This window comes from Podarcis tiliguerta (assembly GCF_965153285.1).
Source record: "Podarcis tiliguerta genome assembly, chromosome: Z".
Classification (NCBI taxonomy): Eukaryota; Metazoa; Chordata; class Lepidosauria; order Squamata; family Lacertidae; genus Podarcis; species Podarcis tiliguerta.
Window position 1 is genome coordinate 17,380,992 of NC_139553.1, and position 17,665 is coordinate 17,398,656.

The window sequence follows — 17,665 nt, forward strand, 5'->3', positions numbered from 1 at the left end:
TTCCACAGTTTGACTGTGCGCTGCTTGAAGAAGGACTTTCTTTTATCTGTCCTGAATCTTCCAACCTTCAGCTTCATTGGACGTCCATGAGTTCTAGTGTAATTATGACAGTGGAAGGAAAACTTATCCTCCGTCCTCTTTCCTTAGGTGGACAAGATGTGAGTTCTAGTGCCAGTGGATTCACACAAGGAACAAGATCCATCTCCTCCTTATAACTGGACTCTACAGCTGAAGATTCCTGCTCTGGGGGTGATGGGCTGGAGGCTTCTTCTCAGGAGTCTTGGCCTGCCCTTCTGGTCCACGTGCCCTCTATCACACAATCTGAACATCGCTGGCACAGGACCTCCTCCTCTGTTTTCATGTGCAAAGGAGAGCATCACTGATGGGAGTTGCAACTCAGTTTGACAGCAGTTGCTCAGAACAGCAGGTGGTGGTTTAATTTCAAGGTGCAAGAAGACTTAAGGGAGAAGCATTGGGTGGTAGCTGTGCCTTGCTTTTCAAGGAACTGTTTGCATGAGAGAGAGAGGGAGAGTAGAGACCCAAATGGCTTCATCTTTCAGCGCATCAGTGAAAAGAATCAGATTTGGGGAGGGGTGGGGAGCAGAGATATCAGCATCCATAGGAGAGAGGATACATTTTCCTGTAAGCCACGGGTGGTGTTACCTTTTTGTGGCTCAAGGGCTGCATTCCGTTCTAGGCAGCTTTCCAAGGGCTGCATGCCAGTGGTGGGCGGGGCTAGTGGCAAAAGTGGGCGGAGCAACAAATGTGAATTTTTCACTTTGGTGTAGTAGGCTGGTTTCTAACACATGTGCCCTGCTCTGTTCTCCATCCAAGTAACTAAGAGTCATACTCAGAGCTCAAGAACACACCTCGGCCAAGAAAAAAAAAAGCCCAGGAGGGGTAAGAACATAAGAACAGCTTGCTAGATCAGGCCAGTGGCTCATTTAGTGCAGGCAACATTGCGTTAGATACAGTGGTACCTCAGGTTACAGACACTTCAGGTTACATACGCTCCAGGTTACAGACTCTGCTAACCCAGAAATATTACCTCGGGTTAAGAACTTTCTTCAGGATGAGAACAGAAATCGCATGACGGCGGCACGGCAGCAGCGGGAGGCCCCATTAGCTAAAGTGGTGCTTCAGGTTAAGAACAGTTTCAGGTTAAGAACGGACCTCCGGAACAAATTAAGTACGTAACCAGAGGCACCACTGTACACCAGAAAGTGACTTCTTCTGTCCCTTTTTCATTCAGCTCTATGAGGACTAGAATCTTACTTTAATTTTAGGGGAAGGGCAGCAGCCATCATTGCATGGGTCCCAGGTTCAAAACCTAGCCCCATCAGATAGAGCTGTCCAATAATGTTAAGAGCTGCTGCCCGTTCGTGTTGGCAATGCTAGGCTAGATGGACACTTGGTACAAAGCAGCACCTCACATTCTTCTGTCGACATGCAGCCACCTAGAGGGGTGGGATCCTGCATTGTGGAGAGGGGAGGGTTGAACTTTATGACCTTTGGGGTTCCTTTTAACTCTACAGTCCTATGATTCCAAGTACAGCATGAATAAATTAAATATTCTTTGGGCTGGGATTCCGGCAGTTTTCCAGGAACGAGTTGCATCAGACTTCTGCTGCTGGCAAACAGCAACTCCCTTCTCCTGACGGCATGGCTGGCTGATGCCCTCTGGCTGGGTTGGCCTCCAACCCGAGTTCCTCCTGTCGCAACATCCGCTTAAAGAAAGCCCTCTTCAAGAAGCTTCTCCCAAGATCAGGTTGGCACATTGTACAAGGTTTCTGTAGCCAAGCTCAGGGGCATAGGAAGGGGGGGGGGTCTGCCCCAGGTGCCGTCATGGAGGGGGGTGGGGTGAAAAATTACCAAGGAACAATTACTGCCCTACTAGGGCGGTTCATAAAAAGCTTTTTCGAAAATGCCTGCTCCAAAGGTCTTATCTTACTACACTAGGGATTATATAGCTATATATGAAATTTCATGCATATTAGTTAATATCTTGACCCTCCTCCACGAAAATAGCTGTTTACTTGGCCATTTTCCTACGTGGTGAAGGCTGAAATTTCAATTCAGTGGAGCAGGGTCAAGATATTAACTGGCATGTTTTTTGTTTTGGTAAACTACTTTGAGGGTTTTTTTTTAAATAAATAAATATAAATAAAACAACACAAGCCAAAACACAATCCATCCTGCAGATTTAAGTATCCGTCCACAGTCACCTACTTGTTATCGGAGGCCCAGAATCTATATTCCTTTGTAAGAAAATATGAAATAAAGTAAAACCATATTTGCAGGCAAAAAATAAAATAAAAAATCAATGGGGGAGGGGAGTTGTTGACAAGAAATTTTCCATACCAGGTACCACCTGACCTTCCTAGGCCTCTGACCATGCTGTTGTCTAACAGCCCCACCTGTGTTTAGCAGGACGGGAAGAAATAGCTTATGAAGGAATCGGTTCTATCACCATGGATAAACCTCTCCAAGTAGCTCTCCTGGGTAACAGCTTGTTGAGGAAGGGGAGTTGAGTGATCTGAAGTGTTTACTTTCCAGAGCATTAGCGGCAGGCTTGGGAGAGCTGGATTGTGGGAGATCATTGTTCTTTTATCATCAAAATTAAGTGTAGGGGAGAAATTAAGAACATAAAAGCCTGCTGCGCCAGGTCAATGGCCCATCACCTGCTCTCATAGTGCTTTTTATAGCATGCCTGTGCAAGCAGGACCTGAGCACAACAACAACAGCCTCCCTTCCTCCTGTTGAGAGGCATACTGCTTCCAACAGTGGAAGTGGAACATAGGCATTGTGGATAATGACCACCAGTCTTCCAGCATTCAGTTTCATTCAGTTCCACCAGCATATTCAAACAGTTGAACGATGCCTCTGTATTGAGACCTCCACATCCAACCCCCATTTAATAACCTTCAGCAAAGGAGAGTTGAAACACAGCGAACGCTCCTTGGAGGTCTTCAAGCAGAGGTTGGCTGGTCATATGCCAGGGATTCTTTAGCTATGATTCTTGCATTGTGGGGGGTTGGACCAGATGATCCTTAGCATCCCTTTTCAGCCTATGTTTGGGGCTATATGAATACCTGTCACTCAGAGGCAATGGTGGTAGGGTGGTCACTTTCCTGTCCCCCTTGTGAATTTCCTGGAAGTGTCTGACTAGGAGAAGCAGAAGGCTGGACAAGAGTTAGACGCTTGGTCTGATCTAACATGTTCTCATGTTTTTGTTTTAAATCTGAATGCCATTTTATATTTATCCTACTTTTATATATAAAAAGGCACCCAACAGTCCAATAAGGACATTCATCCAAGCATTTAAAACCTCAATAAGAAAGCAATGCAAGCAAATGCTCCTTTAGGAAAGGTGGAACCATCCCGCTTAGTGGAGATCCAGCTGGCAGAGATCAAGACCCCCCCCCAAAAAAAAGATCTCTTCCAAGAGCAGCAACAGGGCTGGCTATAGTGTTTGCCTCTCATCCCAGCCTAGGGATTCAATTTCAGGGCATGGGCTTTGCAAACCCCCCTGTTAAATTTTAACTCCTTTCACATGGGCTGCCGTGAACTTTGCCTGACATCCAGAGGCATGCGACCCTGCCGTGTTTCATCAAGTTGCACTCCTGATCTCTGCAAACAGAGGATGGTGCCCATGGCCTCAGTGCAGTTCTCTTGTGAGTGGCTGGATATTGTGGTGTTCCATGGGTTTCCATAGTTAATATATGCTTCCTCCTCCGCCACCAATTTAAGTTGGAAGTAACTGCACAATTAGAGTAACCGAATTGTAGAGTTGGAAGGGACCCCAAGGGTCATGTAGCGCAGTGTTCCCCAACCTTGGGCCTCCAGCTGTTTTTGGACTACAACTCCCATCATCCCTCACTAGCAAGACCAGTGGTCAAGGATGATGGGAATTGTAGTCCAAAAACAGCTGGAGGCCCAAGGTTGGGGAACACTGATAGCGCAATACCTTGCAATGCAGGAATCTCAGCTAAAGAATTCCTGATAGATGGCCATCCAACCTCTGCTAAAAAACCTCCATGGAAGGACAGTCCACTACAAGGATGTCCATTCACTGTTGAACAGCTCTTATCCTCAGAAAGTAGTTCCTAACATTGAGTTGGATATTTGAAGATGGCTGCCATAATATCTTCTTTTCCAACATACCCAGTTCCCTCCACTGTTCCTCATAATGCTTGGTTTTCAGATTCTTGGTCATCTTGGTCATCCTCCTCTGCCCATGATCCAGCTTGTCAATAATCCTTCTTAACTGTGGTGCCCAGAATCGGACCAGGACTCCAGGTGTGGTCTGACCAAGGCAGAATAGAACTGTACTTTGACTTCCCTTTATCTGGACACTATATTTCTGTTGATGCACCCTAGAATGGCATAAGCTTTTTTTATGCTACATGACACAGCAATTAGGACAGAAAGGTTTGTGCTCCTAGGATAGCTCAGTCAGTAGAGCAGAAGACTCTTAATCTCAGGGTTGTGAGTTTGAGCCCCACATTGAGCAAAAAGATTCCTGCATTGCAAGGGGTTCGACTAGATGACCATCGTGGTTACTTCCAACTCTACAATTCTATGAAGAGTGGAAAGAGCAAGAAGTAACCACCCTCAGAAAGGGATAATGATATATAATGAAATGAAAAAGGTATTTAAATATACCTTTCTGAAGAAACCAGAGGCCTTTCTCTTGGGCATGGTCGGCCAATTGGTGTTAAAGAAAGATAGAACCTTTTTTTATGTATGCTACAACAGCAGCAAGAATACTCATCGCAAAGTATTGGAAGACACAAGAATTACCCACCCGGGAAGAATGGCAGATGAAACTGATGGACTACATGGAAATGGCGGAAATGACTGGCAGAATCCGAGACCAGGGAGAAGAGTCGATGGAAGAAAATTGGAAAAAAATTAAAGTATATTTACAGAAATATTGCAAAATTAATGAATGTTAGAAGAATATTGGAATGAAGCTACATGGTTTTAGCAGAAGTGTTATTAAGAACTATATGAATATTAAGTGTTAATGTGATAAAGTGGAAAATTTAAAGTTAAATTGTGTTAGGATAAATTATAGAACAAAAATTGAAGAAGAGGGAAAGGATTTGTTGAACCAGTTAAATTGGAACCAGAATACAAAAAAGGGAGGTGCGAGGAAGTCGAGGAAATAAGCTAATGAAAGATATAGATATAAAATTTGGATGTGTTTTTTTTATGTTGTATTGTTTTTGTTGTTGTTGATGTATTGTTTGTTGAATTCATGTATTGTTTTTCTTGACTGTTTTTTCTTTTTATAATTATAAAATATCTAATAAATATTATTTTAAACAGAAAGGGATAACTCTGCACAATGTGCCTCTGTATGAGTCAGTGTTCAGGGCATGCCTCCTGAGATGCTACATGACACAGCAATTAGAACCTCCTCTGAGGTAAAGGAATTCTGTAAAATCCCTTAATCAGGGTGATCTGAGTGGTGCCATCAATGGGGTGGAGATGTATGGCAAAATCCCACCCCCACGCAGGTCTTGACTGGCAGGGAGGCCTGGGCAGCAACTAATGCAGAGAAACTACATGCAACCACCTTCAATGGCAAGGAATTCTCTTGTCCCCTGCACAGCATTCAAGTGGAACAGAATTACCCAGCTGAAACTGTTTGGAACAAGGCAAGCCCAGAGCATAGGCAGCTTCCCTATACCAAGTCAGAGCCTTGGTCAGTCTGGTTTGGGATTAACTACACTGAATGGCAGCAGCTCTCCAGTGCTTCATACAGGGAATCTTTCCTAGCTCTACCTGGAGATGCTATTGAGGGTGGAACTTAGGAGTTTCTGAGCTGCAGACCTTCCCCATGCAGCTAAAACGGTTCCCTGTAAAGCCATGTATGATCAGTTTCAGACATCGGTTGATTCCTCCCCTCAACCCCCCACCCCCACCCCCAGGTGTAAAGAAAATATATCTTTTCCTGGTCAATTTCTATTTAAGGGTAAGAATAAGTTTATAAGGGCCCCTCATCCCTTCCCCACTCAAAAACCTCGTTGTCTTAAACCTTTTCTTTTTATTAAAAATATAAGTGTTAATGACATTGAAAATAAATTGTTTTGTTCAGAATTCTGAGAACCACAGACCTAATTAAGGCATTCTGAATAACATCTTCATATCTGAAGAAGTGTGCATACACACGAAAGATTATACCCAGAACAAACTTGGTTGGTCTCTAAGGTGCTACTGGACAATTTATTTATTTATTTCGACTGCATTCAGACCAACACGGCTACCTACCTGAATCTTGAATAACATTTGTGAGCCTTTAGTGCATTCATCCTGTCAGATAGTACTTAACATACTGTGCACTCCATGATAATCATTCAAAGTAATTATCCTTTGGGCTTGCAAAAGCAATTTTTTGCCAACCCAGAACTGCATGATTGAAAAGGACACTATGAGGCATAGTCCTATGAGAAGCATATTGTGGACATGATGGAATTGTTAGAAAGGCATTGCCATCCCACCTCAGAGGTTGTGAATGGGGGACAGTGGGGGGGGGGTCTTCTTGTTGTCTTGGGCCCAAGATGTGGTATAGTTGTTGAGTGTCAGGCTAAGACCTGGGACACCATGATTCAATTCCCCCAGTCAGCCATGAAGCTTTCACTGGGTCACCTTAGGCCAGTTGCTATATCCCTTGGCCTAACCTACTGTTGTGTGGAAAGCCATGGATAGCTTTGTTGTTGTTGTTTAGTCGTTTAGTTGTGTCCGACTCTTCATGACCCCCTGGACCAGAGCACGCCAGGCACTCCTGTCTTCCACTGCCTCCCGCAGTTTGGTCAAACTCATGCTGGTAGCTTCGAGAACACTATCCAACCATCTCGTCCCCTGTCGTCCCCTTTTCCTTGTGCCCTCCATCTTTCCCAACATCAGGGTCTTTTCCAGGGAGTCTTCTCTTCTCATGGATAGCTTTACTCTCCTCCAATCCTCTTTTCAAGACATCAATAGGCTTATCCACTCTTATCTTTTGCCCAGCTCTTTCCAGGAGTTGGTCCATGCCTTAAAGCTCTATGTCTGAGTGCTGCTTTTGTTTATGCTCCTTTGCCTGCTTTCCCTGCGAAAACCTGCTCTTTAAAACTGAAGCACAACAAATGGCAATTTAGGTTTTGTGTGGATTGCCCTTTGCTCCGATACAGCATTAAAGAGCAGGTTTTCGCTGTGTGAAGAAGCACTTCACGAATCTTCCAGCATTTAGCTTCATTAGATGTCTAGTGTTATGAAACTGAGAGAGACTTTTTTCTGTCCAATTTCTCCATTACATGCCTAATTTAATAAACTTCTATCATGTCACTTCTTAGACATAAGAACATGAGAAGAGTCCTGCTGGATCAAGCCAATGGGAACGAGTTGCAAAAATTAACTATGCTTTGCTTTTCAGGGACAAAAAGAAAAGAAAAAGAAAAAAGGAAAAGAAGAAATGGGTCTGGATCACATGCTGACAACGTAGGAAAAACAAATAGTCTCCACTGATTCTGGAATAAATGTTGTGTATACATAGCCTCCAATCAGGTGAAAAGGCCAACTCTGAAGCAATATTGGGGGGGGGGGATTTCCTAATAGCTGTTCGACCATGGAATGGACTCCCTCGGAAAGTGGTGGACCTTCCTTCTCTGGAGGTTTTTCACGTTTGGGATTCTTTAATTGTGATTCCTGCATTGCAGTTGGTCGGACTAGATTCTATTATCTGTGCCTCGGAATTTTCATAATAGTAATTTGCTCATAAGCAGGGGAAATGGCCGCAAAGGACAAGGAGGAATTTTGCAGGCCCACCAAGCAGCGCTGAGAGCAGCGAACAGATGCAACTCATCACACTAATCAGCTTTTCCTTCCCAGAGAGGTTGCTCTATTGAGAAAGAGATGTGGGGAGGGATCACTCTGGTCTCTCATGGCAACCCTGAGATGGGGATGAGAGAGTGGTGATGGGGGTTGGGGTTGGGAGAGAAACTGGGCTTTGATTTAATTTTTCCCCATGTGCCTTTCACAGGACTCGAATGAGCAAACAAAAGCCCCCTGGGAAAAGGGGTTGCTCATTTTTCTATTCCCCCTACCAACTCCTTTTCTTTCTCATTTTTTAAAAGAAGAGGGGAAAAATAGGGTTAGAGCAAGATGGATGGTCCTCCTGGCCAATAGGAGGAAGAGCTCAGCCATCCCGGCTGTTAGCCCATTAGAGGACATTGATGATGGATGGCCCTAAACGGGGATGATCACCAGCCTCGGAAAGATGCATTCTTTTGTCAGACTTAAATCTGCAGCCTGGATTTGTCCCCAAACTAAAGCTGGTTCTCCTCAGAGTAGGACAAATTCAAGGGCTGACTTAAATCCATTGATTTCAATGGGGCAGCTTTAAGTAGGGCTGGCATCAGGTTGCATTCAAGCAAGTTTTACTCAAAGTAGACCCATCGGGATTAACAGGCTGAAATTACTCCTGTTTGTGGATGTTTCAGTGTGTCCCTTCTGAACAGGACCAGCACTGAAAGCGACTCACTGGATGCAATGAATACTACTATATTTTTTATTTATATGCACTATTTGTATCATGCTTTTTATATTATTGTTTCTATTTTAAAGAAATAAGGCTTGCTTCCAACACATTTGTTGTTTAAACTGTTTTTTTATTATCTTATTATTATCTTATGTGTAAATTGCCTTGAGACAGTGGTTTGAAAGAGAATTAATAAATTAATTGTAGCAACAACAACAACAGCAACAACAACCCCTTGCATTCTAATTTTTTGTTTCTGGGGTAAGCTAGCTTCCCTTCCCCCACTCAACTATTCTAGATATTATTTATTTTGCTTCCTTTCATTTAATTTACATCCCACTGTCTTTTCCAAGGGGATCAAGAGGGCGTACGTTGTTTCCCCGCTCCTCTCATTTAATCCCCACAACAACCCTGTGATGTAGGTTAGGCTGAGAGGCAGGGACTGGCCCCCAAGGTCACAACCAGTGAGCTTCATGTGGCCCAGCTGCAGGGATTTGAACCCTGGTCTCTCTCAGGTCCTACGAGTCTGACACTCTACCCACTACACCACCCTGGATTTCCCAGTGCGTAGATGATGACCTCAACTGTCCTTGTAATAGGGAAGGACCTCATGACTGCCGTGTCAAGTGCTTGAGACGCCGCTGAAATTTGTGCAACGAAACAGCATACAGGCATGCACACTGTTGTTCAAGGCTGGATTTCCTCTTTCCTTTTATTGCATGTCACATTTTAAAAACTTACTAGTACTGCAATGTGTGTGTGTGCCTTTTGGGGGTCAATCCCACAGCACCTGCAGCACCTCTGAACAGATTCACCCATATGGCTCTGAAACAGTGTGCAGAGCCAAAGGGTTGGCCACTCCATTCCCCACTGAAAAGCTCCCCTTTGGATGAGGCTCCCTGATGAGCTGGGCACGCCTGGGTTTTTTTGGTGATGGGGGTGGGGTGGGGTCTCTATTCTCCTTCTCCCCCATCAACCCGCTGACCTGCCTTTGACCTGTGAGTGCTTCTGTAATGGCATTGACTTCTATCCATAATGTAGCAGGGGCAAGAAGGAAGAAAAATGGTGGTGTGTGTGTGTGGAAATTAAAGAGGGAGGGCGCTGCTGTGTCCCCTGCCAAAGGGGGATTTGAACAGGCCCACCATCCTTAACAACTTGGGACCCACAATATTGCTTTACCCCATACATGCCTGCTTGACCTCTTCAACTGGCAGAACTGGCACTACTGTTGCCACATAAAACCTGTTCCACATTTGTAAGAAATAAGTCTGCACTCTTTTCACTTCCCACAAGGCACCGCAAAGTGATTTGCAATCTAATTGCATACAGTATTTGTTTGGGGTTTTTTTTTGGGGGGGGCAGTTTTGGTACTACTTAACTATAACCACCTCTAGAGACGGTATGCAAGAAAATCAATATAAGATGAAAATAAAAAATGGGTTAAAATAATAAAGATTTGAATTAAGTTAAAATGCCTGCAGGGTGACCACACTGGGTCTAGTGGGGCTTCCTCCCAGGTAAGCACGCGTGGCATTGCAGCCTTAATTGTTAAAGCAGATTGGACCTACTCGTCTCCTACCTTATTATCTGGCATGTACTCATGATATCCTGCAGTGCCAGCTTATCACCATTCTATTTCCTCTCAGACAACAAGAGACTTTAAGTCTAGGGCCTACCCTACTTCTCACAAAATTGGGATTCCCAATCTACTGAGAGCCAGTGTGGTGCAGTGGTTAAGAGCGGTAGACTCGTATTCTGGTGAACTGGGTTCGCGTCTCCGCTCCACCACATGCAGCTGCTGGGTGACCTTGGGCTAGTCACACTTCTCTGAAGTCACTCAGCCCCACTCACCTCACAGAGTGTTGTTGTGGGGGAGGAAGGGAAAGGAGAATGTTAGCCGCTTTGAGACTCCTTCGGGTAGTGATAAAGCGGAATATCAAATCCAAACTCTTCTTCTACTGTGGCGATCACACAGGGTTCCCGGACGTTTCACCGTCTATTGATCCCTGTGCCACCACTTTATTTCTCGCTGCCACCACCCAGGCCCTACCTGGTACAATACTGAGTTCAGTCAGGGTTAAGTTAGAACATAACTTCTGATTATTTATTGCAGTTTAACAAGTGTGTGGTTTCATAAACCGTATCGGTCAATTACAATTACAATTGTGGGGTGCCTATCCAGACCTATAACTTCCACTACCTGCTCTCACTCACTAAACCACCTCTCAGATATTTACTTGTCTTCCTAGCTCCTAACTGTTCCTGACTCAGCTTATTTCGCTACACTAACTCAACCTACCCACAGACTCTAACCCAATTCACTCCCACTCCAACCAACCACCCAGCTCCCAATGAACTCCTCCTTCGTCCCTCCCAGAGCTGGTTTTATAGTCCCTCTGACTCCACCCCCCTGGGTCCTGACTGGGTAACCTGTTTAACTATTTCACCCCCAGCACTCTCATATGTTCACGTCACATCCACGAGCTCCATTTTCAAGTCCCCCCCCCCTCCCCAAAGTCATTAAGACTTTGGCCTTGATCAGTCCCTCCATCGTAAAAGACCCAATCTAAATTGAAAATCAAAACCATTTGGGACTGAGTAGAGGCTTGGAGCCACATCTAAACTTTTAAAATTCATCATTTCACCAGCTGAGACTTTGATAGCACAACCACCCTCCCCACTCCAAGAGAATCTCCAAAGCCAAATGATATTTTACATACAGTGTGAATGTGGTAAAAGATGTGGAGCGCACTCAGCTCACAGGAACAGGCAGATGGAGGTGGTGGAAGAGAAAATTCACTGCTCTCTTTAAATAGATGCAGGCTTTCGCAGCACCCAGACATGTTTTCCTGAAAACTGGGTGCGTTGTGATGAGACTTTGCCAGATTGCATCAAATCTGGTCATTAGAAAATCAGGAAACTCTCTTCTTTTGTTTTCCTTTGGTGTCCTCTGCTCTGGTGCACTATTGGGCCGGCAAGGATCTATCTCTTTCTCTCTTTCTCTCTCTTTCAGGAAGGTGATGGATGGTTGGCGAAGGACCCTGAGTGAGAGGCAGGGAAGGGAAGACCTCCCAGCCAGAGAAACCTGGAAAAGAAAGGGAGGTGCCAGGTGAGAGAGGACTCTGTGCTTTGATTTGTCTTTGTCTCTCAGTTTTCATTTTTGTTCAGATTAGTTTCTTTTATTTTCTTGTATCATGAAAAAGCTTTAATAAAACCTTATTTTTTAAAAAGAATGGAAATAAGCAAACAAGGAAAAGAGGCGTAGTGACGGTTTATTTGTTGGTTGCTTATTGCATTTATATCCTACTTTTTCCTCCTAGGAGGTTAAGGTGGCACACACGATTCTCCCCTTCCTCATTCAATCCCCACAAGAAAAAGTCTCAAAGTGGCTCCACAATATGAAATTAATTTATTTCATAAAATCTATGCACCGCTTGATCGTAAAAACAAAAAACCTCAAAGCAATATATAAACAAGATAATAAAATTGTCAGTAAGAAGAACCAACAACAATACTTTTCATTGCTATTCTTAGCAGTCTCCTCCTACTGATGGTTTTATTGTATACCTTTTGTATACCTTTATAATACTTCTGTTGTTTTTTTTAAAATTTGCTATACTGTTCAGAGATGCTTTATATTTTAAGTGGTATAAAAACGATCTTAAATGAGTAAATAAAACTTTTCTCTCTCCTCTCTGCTGGAAAGGATATGATTTCAGACACAGGTGTGTGTGCATATGTGTGTGCTTGGGGTTCCTGTTTAGGGGGAGGGGAAAATTAATATCCCATTTTTATTATTATTAATGGCAAGCGTATCTTGAGAGACTGTCTATTAAGCCTCAGAAAGTAGGTATCTCAGAAAACCTCCACCTGCACTGATGCTGAAATTCAATCCAAGTGCTGGACATTTGAATGGATGTAGAATTTCTCTTCCTGAGATTTGTGGCTTTTGCTGTTTCTTTTTAATGCAAGTTTCTCTCTCTTAAGATGGAGAAGGTGTGCATGAAAGTGTGTCCATGCATTAGGGGAGGGGGCAAGGTGTGGTGAAACTTCTGCAGCTCCTTGTCCGCCTCCCATTAGCAGCTTAGCTCACAGGTAGCCCAGGTGGTACCTACCCTGGGTTGCTCTTTTCTGAACGGATACAACCCTGATTTCCCATTTCCATTCTCTTTTGTGCTGGCCCTCGTCTCCTCTGCCTACTGTCTCTTGTCAGAGAAAGCAAGAGACCTGTTTCCAGGTAACCTTCCAGGGAGAGTCAATCAACATTTGTAAAATGAAAAAAGACAAGTAAGCGGCGACATGATAGAGGTTAATAAAGTTATCCCCAGCATAGAGAGAGTGGATAGAGAAAAGTTTTCCTCCCTTTCTCAAAACACCTAGAACTTGGAATATTCATGATGGATGAAAGAAAGCCTTCCATCATAGTTAAAACTATGGAACTCGCTCCCACAGGAGGCAGTGATGGCCACCAACCTGAATGGCTTTAAAAGAGGATTGGACCAACTCATGGAGAAGGAAAGGGCTACTGATGGCTGCTAGCTATGCTCTGTCTCCACTGCAAGTAGTACAGTGACAGTAATGTGAATGCCATTTGCTGGAAACTGCTGGAGGGGACAGTGCTCTTGTGCTCTGGTTTTGCTTGAGGGTTTCCCAGAGGCATCTGCACAGCCACTGTGAGAACAGGATACTGGACTAGATGGGCCTGATCCAACACAGCTCTTGTTATGTTCTTATGCAAGAGCTGCTCTGGTAATGGGGTGTGCGTGTGCGTGAGTGAGTGCATGAGTATGCATCACTGCCAACTTTTGAAAATGCAGCAGAGGACTTACTCCCTGCTCCCCCATCCTCTTCTGGAAATTCCTGCTCCTTGACCACAATGTTTGACCCAGCCAAGTAAAGGAAGTACATGACAGGATCTTGAGCATAACCAGACAGGATATTTTCAGATTCATTTTATGTTCTTGAACATATGCTAAAACAAACAAACAAAAAAATAATTAATCTGGCAACATTTTCAGGCTAAAGCAGGCTAAAGCTGCCATGACTATCTCCATGCATCCAGCATCTGCTTAGCTCACTGGTAAATGGTACTACAGCTCTCACAAGGCCTCTTCGTCCTGAACTATGTTTTGCAAGGCTCATCTTAATTTGATTGCAAAGGAGGTGACTTCCCCAGAGCTGGGCTTATTCTAGGTTTGGGGTTGTTGTTGTTTTTTTGCAGCTTATCCGAATGGCTGAGGAGGCTCGCAGTTAATCAAGATTTCAACATGGAACACTGGGAAGAAATTGTCATGACTCCCTGCAAAGAATTATGGGAAATCAGAAAGCTGGTGTAAACTATTTATCTCATTTATTTCAACCATTTGTATACTGTACTGCTTAGTTAAAGCAGACCAATTCCGCATTGCAAAGATGTCTGCAGACAAGAGGTCTGGCAACATCAACCTGTGGGGAATCCCTTGCAGACAAACGAAAGGGTCTGGAGCAGGGGTCAGCAACCTTTTTCAGCTGTGGGCCGATCCACAATCCCTCAGACCATGTGGGCCGGACTATATTTTTTTTGGGGGGTAGAACGAATTCCTATGCCCCACAAATAACCCAGAGATGCATTTTAAATAAAACCACACCTTCTACTCATGTAAAAACACACTGATTCCTAGACCGTTAACGAGCTGGAATGAGAAGGTGATTGGGCCGCATCCGGCCCCTGGGCCTTAGATTGCCTACCCCTGGTCTGGAGCATGGGTTGGCAAACTAAGGCCTGCAGGCTGAATCAGGCCCAATTGCCTTCTAGATCCGGCCCATGGATGGTCCGGGAATCACCGTGTGGATCACCAGTGGGTGGATCACCAGTGCGCACGTTCTTTCCCTCTCCCTCACACAGCGGTGCTTTTCTCCTCAGCAACGGAACAATCTTGTCCTATACCTGGCGCCGTTGACAGTGGGAGTCAGCTCACCCACCTGCCTGCCTCAGCCGGGTGGCACTGTGAAGGGGGTGTGTGACTCTGGCTGGTGGGTGCTGCTGCCTTTTCCTCCTGCTCCTCTTCCCTCTCCCTCAGTCTGCCCTTCCTTCTCCGCGCCCCTTTTCCACACCGCTTCCTCATGCGGCCTGCCTGCCTCCCTCCCTCCTTCATTCCTCCCATGGCATTCAGGTGGGTTGTTGAGGTGGCCGTGGCCGCCGCTTGCGGGTTGGCGGATGGCTCTGTCTTCTCCTCCACGTTGCCTCTCCATCCGTGGCTCCTCTGCCAGGGCTGCTGCTTCTGTCTCTGCCGGCCAACACAGCCTCCTACCCCACCATGGCGCCTGGCTGGCTGAAGAAGCCCATCTGCAACTATTGGTACGACAACTGGGACAGGTAAAGCGAAGCATCTTCAGGCCTCTTTGCGGGCGGGTGAAGATCATTAATTCCCCCCCCATATAGTTCAGCCCCCCACAAGGTCTGAAGGACAGTGGACCGGCCCCCTGCTGAAAATGTTTGCTGACCCCTGGTGCTCTGGCACTGGGGGGCAGAGAGTAGGTGGGGGCATGGCTGGTGCGCATCCTGAGGGCATGGCGCACTGCCTGCAGGGGCGGGGCACCCAGCATGGGCAGGGGGACAGCCGCTATAGCACCCCACCGGGATCGTGCTGCAGGGGGCGGTGCGTTCCCCCCGCACTCCTCTTCCTCCGCCAGTGCCCCTGGTCTGGAGGCAGACAGTCAGGTCATGCATCCACAGCAATGACCGGAGGAAAAATGACCACTGGGAGGAGCGCAAAGAGAAGAAGTGCCCTGGTGCATGTACAGCTGCACAACTGGATGCCTTCATCTGCCCCAGCTGTAACAGCTCTCCCACATCAGTCACTGCAGCCACAGCCGGTGCTGCAACCTTTCAACAACTTGACCTCACCCCCAAAGGCACACGCCTCCTTCGTCTCCCAAGACGGATGCCAGCGAAGTCAAAGCAGACTCTTAAGTGGTGTGCAAGTGACAGTAAGGCTAAAAATGGCTTAAAACTATAAAGTAAGAGTTCACTTAAAAAGTCTGCTGGAATAAGGTTTTCAGTGAGTTCTGCAGGGAGGGAGGGCTACCATCCTAAGCACATGGCTCCTGGTGGGTATACATGGTGTAGCTGAGCCGTGGAGAAGGGAACTAACTCCTCTCAAGATCTCCATGAAAAGGCAGGGTATCCTGGACCCAAAGGGCCTTGTAAATTAATACAGTAACCTTGAACCTGGCCCAGTAGCATTTTGGGTAGGACCTTTTTGAGAGCGGGAATGATGTGCTGGTCTGTCCTCATCAACAGTCCAGCTACAGAGTTTTGCACCAGCTGGATGAAAATATAATAAATAATGGCAAATTTAATCAAGTGAGAGGAAGGGAGCCTAGGGTATCTGCAGTAGTGTATTGGAAAAATTCAGAACCACGAGGTTCCTCCATGAGAGTTGCAGCCATGCCCCCTCGCAGCCACAGCCCCTTCTACAATTCTATAACTTCCTAAGGTTATACAATAAACTTATAACTATTCAATAAAATAATCCATTTATCCATTGGACTTGTTCTTGTTGCAAATGTATTTTGTAAATAAAGTTTATTAAACAGCTGCTGCTAAAAAAAGATAACGAGCAGTGAATGGGGAACTGGGATCTCTCTAGATATCGTTCAAGATGGTAATAACTTTATTTTTTAATGTTTTTAAATGGTGATGAAGGACATTGGCAAGTTTCTTTACACTGTTTCTGTAAACTGCAGGTAGAAGTACTAACCACAGAGAAATTCAAGCAAAATGCTTTTAATGGGGATACTCTATAGACTACTGATATGGTGCCCTCCAAAGGATTTGGACTACAATTCCCATCAGTTGGAACTGATGGGACTTGTAGTCCAGAGCATCTGGACGGCACCATATTAGTGAAGAGGGATCTATAGAAAAAACAATGCTAGATAACTTGTTTAGGGAAGTTTTTAACGACTGATGTTTTAATGTATTTTTAATCTTATGTTGGAAGCCACCCAGAGTGGCTGGGGAAACCCAGCCAGATAGGTGGGGTAGATTAATAATAATAATAATAATAATAATAATAATAATAATAATAGGATGCATTGCAAGCATCCATGCAAATCTCCATGGGTTGCCTTTCAGCTGGATCTACTATCTTCTGTGCCTGTACATGGACAAATAATTTGGCATGGTCCAATATCCCCTTAAAGTTATGTTTCTCTTGAAGTTCCATTGTACATAACTGGACTTGCACCCCATTCTCTTGAAGCAGAAGCACCTTGCATTTTCAGTGTGCCTGAATGCTTGGCCTTGGAATAGAAAAAACAACTCCTTGTAGGGGTTCTTCCTATGCATCTTCTCCAGAGGGACCCTGGGGCCAGGAGATGGCCTGGGCCAAAAGGCAGAAAGGTGCAGCAGATCCCCCCAGTGTGCCAGTGAGGGAGAAGATGTGATCCTGAAATTGTGCCTGGAAGTGGCTGCAGAGGCTTTTTGGGGGGACTGGGGTGTGGGCTTGAAGTTTCTGACCCACAACCAGAGAGGCTGAACCTGTGAGTTTAGCACGGAAATGGGCTGTTAAATTTGCTTGAACTGAGGACTGTGTGAAGATCCCATGAGCAAGGAAATCTGTGTAGCTGTGTGATTTACTTAAGAAGAAGAACTATTTTCTATTACTGGGGAATGATCAGGAGCACACCAAGTTAGTGGCTAAATATCTCTATTTGGTTTTTTGTGGTCGAAATACACTGCAGACGCCTGATCTCCCTGGAGACCTAGAGATGTGACGATAGACTGCTCTGCCTCCTTTCTTTTAGCAAATGTTTTGTGCCACTGGGGAAGTGGTAATTCTGCATTGAGTTGTTTTGGATGTATGTATGCGATGCCAATAAAAGGTCTGATATATATAGAAGATGAAGAACTGGGTGGAAAGCCCACACAGGCTATTGCAGAGGGCTCGTTTCTGTTCTTGGGACTGTGAACTGATTTGCAAAGAGATTCTTTTCTGCAAATTAGCAATGATCCTGGAATGTTGTTAATTCCTGTCCCCCCCCCCCCTTCGTGTTTTTGATGGTGGGAACTGGGAAATGCATTTCATTAGAATCACTCGGTAATCTTTGCTCATTGGAAAGCTGTCTTTGAAATATAGACAATTTTGGGGGGGGGCG

At 45.1% G+C, this 17,665-nt stretch overlaps 1 long non-coding RNA gene across 1 annotated transcript; it reads left to right on the plus strand.

The window, feature by feature from the left end:
- Positions 1 to 1,632: 1,632 nt before the first annotated feature.
- On the plus strand, positions 1,633 to 17,418 carry LOC310669711. Its single transcript, XR_014507296.1, has 3 exons — positions 1,633 to 1,768; positions 11,538 to 11,633; positions 13,746 to 17,418. It is a non-coding gene; the product is annotated as an uncharacterized lncRNA (long non-coding RNA).
- The last annotated feature ends 247 nt before the right edge of the window (positions 17,419 to 17,665 follow it).